Below are 4,086 nucleotides of genomic sequence, written 5' to 3' on the forward strand. Positions count from 1 at the left end.
CTCCAAGACTTCCTGAGGCGTTCCTAAATACGGCTTCCAAATGCTGACTGACACAGAAAATTCCATCTCCTTCCCCTCCAAACTCAGATCTCTACCATGGATTTTGTCATTCATGTTTCTTTATCTATATTCAGTGGCTTTAATTTTTTCTAAATCTCCCTGCACATACAAAAAAAAATCTCCCAAATGTATTTTAACTATGTTATAATAAAAATGTACAGCATTAATAATAGAAATATACTCTTTGAACCTGTGAAAACTAGATGAATACTTAGAGATAATCTAACCCAACCCTCTTACTTTTTGATTGAAAGGGTCTGAGGGGTACAAAGATCTACCCCAAATCAGATGTGAAATAAATGAGGGAGATAACACTAGAAATGAACATAAATGTTCTGTGGAGGACTCTATAGGACATGGCAGTTTCAGTCAATCTACACCCAATAAAAATAACTATGATGTGACTTTAAAGCAAGGTATTTAAACTCCCTAATAATTAAGAATGATGAGGACAGAGAAGAGGAAGAGATGAGTTGCTACAGGCTCAGATACACTCTGAAGTGTTAAATCTGTTGAAACCCAGAAGAATATTAATTAAGGGTGCTTCATTCTGGGGTAAAAGCACATAGATAGCTGTTGTAATAGTCAAGACAAACTTCTGACCTTTTAGTCTGTCAAGTTTTACTGCCATGATTTAAGCATCATGGAGCTTGCGTGAGCCATTATCTGCATCTCTTTTCGTTATAAATTACATTCAGAATGTTCTATAGCATTACAAGGAGAAAAGAGGAACACTACCAGTAGACTATACAGAGTCCTTTGGGGACTAAGGGCTTACTTAACAATGGAAAAAAAAATGACTCTTCTCTAAAACACATATGTCCCTGCTGGAGTGGCTCTCTGCCTCCTGCCCACCCTGTGCAGTAGATTATACACCAGGGACAATGGCTGGTCAGGTTGAAATACAGAACGCTGAAAATCAGGCCACAGGCTACTGTCAGAGTGATTTTGCAAAGATAGCAGATAGTGAAAGGGAGAACCTGTTGGTAGGTGCTTATTTCTTTAGAATTCTAATGAGAGATTTTTGCTAACGATATTTAAAATTAGAATATTCTACTAATTAAAAAAAAAGTATGAGCAGTGATGAAAGTGGACGGATCTGCTGACACCACAGTTGCATTAATACAAGAAGACAAATTATGCTTGGCTTCTTCCACTTTTTAAAATGGGTCAGAAATACTTGAACTTAAAACTCAGGTGACAAGGTCCAGCTTATTGAAGTGTATCAATGACCATGCCAGTTCTTGGGATGCCTTTATGTGGAGATGGTCCTTACTGATTCAGTGTCACTAATGTTAAGGAATACATTTGAGTTAGACCACCAGACTCGACTCCCCTCCCGTGTTTTTTCCAACTCTTTTCTTTCTGAGATGCTCAGAAAATCCTGTCAATGAGTTCATTTATTTCCTGGCTAGGCAATCACATATTTTCCCATTGCTTCAATTTAGTAATTGTGACTGATGGCAGTTGTCATAGTCTTAAGCTCTCTTACCCACCTTATTTTTAAATTTTTTTTTTAGTTGTTGATGGACCTTTATTTTTTTATTTACTTACATGTGGTGCTGAGAATCGAACCCAGTGCCTTATACATGCCAGACAAGTGCTCTACCACTGAGCCACAACCCCAGCCCCTCTTACCCACCTTTTAGCAGGGTCAAGATAGCATCAAGAGGACCCCAGGTTAGAGGTCAAGGAATATGGGTCCAAATCTCAACCCAGAAATTTACCATAAACTGCTGGCAAGTCACCTCTACATCTTAGTTCTTCCATCTGTAAAGTGAGAGTATTATGCTGGGCTTCTTTCACTTTTTAAAATGGGTCCTTTTAATGTGACCTTCATTGTTTCTGAAATAGCAAAAAGAAGAGCAAGGGCAAGGATAGGCCACGTTATGGATACAGTCCATGGGTTCCACATCCTTGAGTTCAGTCAACCATGAATTGAAAATATTTAAAGAAAAGATTTGCATCTGTACTGAACAAGCACAGACTGTTTTTCTTGCCATCATTTCTTAAACAATACAGTAAAACAACTCTTTACATAACATTTACATTACCTTAGGTATTTTTAGTAATCTAGAGATGATTTAAAGTCTAAGGCAGATGTGATAGGTTGTATGCAAATACTATGTCATATTAGATGAGGGACTTGAGCATTTATGAATTTTGATGTCCGTTGGGGGCAGGGGTCCTGCACCCTGTTACAGGTGCCAAGGGATGACTGTATTTAATGCCTGCATAGTTGTCAGTCAGTAGCTTCAGAGAAATCAAACTGCCTGCTGGAATCATTTTAAACTGGAATGAGGGTTCTCATTTCCTTGCCAGGACAAGATCATATTTTATCAAATATTATAATTCCTTTAAAAATCAAATTTGAATTAGTCATAATGCAAGAATTCCAAGTTATTATCAAGATTGACTCACAAGTCCATTACAGAGTGAATCACTGTATCTCACTTCTTCCAAGATTGTTTTTATACTTACCTGTGAGTTCTTACCTCTTGTATTGTCCCTTTTTAGACCATTATTCAACTAGGTTTTAAGATAAACATAAACCTGAAATTATACACTGCTGTATGAGGTAAAATTTAGCAGAGGGTATTTTGAAAAAATCATTGTCTGCCCCCGCCACCTCTCTCTCTCTCTCTCTCTCTCTCTCTCTCTCTCTCTCTCTCTCTCTCTCTCTCACACACACACACACACACACACACTCACTCAGTATTTTTACACTGAGAAATTCATACCTAGCCATTTTCCTGCTGAATATCTCATGAAATCAATTTTCCACATTAGCTATATTTCTAGCAATCCAGTCTAAAATAGAAGGCTCCTTTTTAGGTTATTTTTAGGGCAGGTGGTGTCTAATAGGACCTCAGAATTGTAGCTGTTCTGGGGAAAGTCAACAGAGGACTGGCCCTTGGAGTTCATGAAGAAAGAAGGCAGCACATTTCTGTCAATGGTCCAGGGCCTTTCTATCATGGAGCCCATGCGGTTCCTGCTGTGAGGTTCTGACAATGAAAGCAAGAATCAGAAGGTGGCTCCCTAGATAGATACCACTGATTGAACTCCCTTGGGTGGGGTCTGAGACAGGCCTGAAAAAGTTCATCATGCTTGACAGCAGTTATGCCTGATGAAGCTCTCCTGCATTTGCCATTCAAGTTCCCAGTGACCCATCCTTACGATGCTCTCTAAGGGACCATGATGTGACAGTGCATATCTAGTTACACAAATCTAGTGAGCTTTATTGAGGACCTGTTTTGTATCAAGCAGTGTGTAGGCCCTGGGACTACAGAGTTGATTTACATAATTCTTATTCTCTGAGAGCACTTAGCACGATCTGGAGTCCAAGGAAACCTAGAGCAATTGAATCAACTTTGAAAGACAGAGAAGAGTTAGCCATATGGACAAGCAGGAAAACCTAAAAAAGGGAGGAGCCCGGAAAAGCTTGATCTCTGCAGGGAAAAGCAAGCAGTTTCAGTGAACAGAGCATGGGGCAGCAGACAGTAGTTCAGGTTTTGTGACCGGCAGTACTCAGTTCTGCCACTGTAGGATGAAAGCAACTGCATAGGATTGGGCATGGCAGTGTCGCAATAAAATTTTATTTTCAAACCAGAAGGTTGGCCATAGTTGACTAGATCGTGGAGAGAAGTAGAGTATTCAGAGAACCAGCATGGTGACTCGGAAGGGTCAGGGTCTGCAGAGATGGGCTCCTTTGGTCAGTTATCCTGGCTTTGAGAAGTGAGAAGCCGTCAAGGACTGAGATGCCCACATGAAGTCTTTCTGACCCTTAGAAAGGAAAATCTATCCTGAGCAAAGGCATTCACAATTTTATCTCTTCTGGTGAAATTCCCAGAGTTCCTCTGTAGATTTGTCCAAACAATCGGCAAGTGGGGAGGTTCCCAGCTGGGCCAGGCTCTTCCCTGGCTGTGTCTATCAGCACCACTTATCTCTTTCCAGCACTCTCCATACACCTCTGGAGATAAGGACACTCTGAGATTCTTCCTGAGGTTTGCTCAGAAGCAAAAGGGA

This window comes from Sciurus carolinensis, chromosome 4 (genome assembly GCF_902686445.1).
Source record: "Sciurus carolinensis chromosome 4, mSciCar1.2, whole genome shotgun sequence".
NCBI lineage: Eukaryota > Metazoa > Chordata > Mammalia > Rodentia > Sciuridae > Sciurus > Sciurus carolinensis.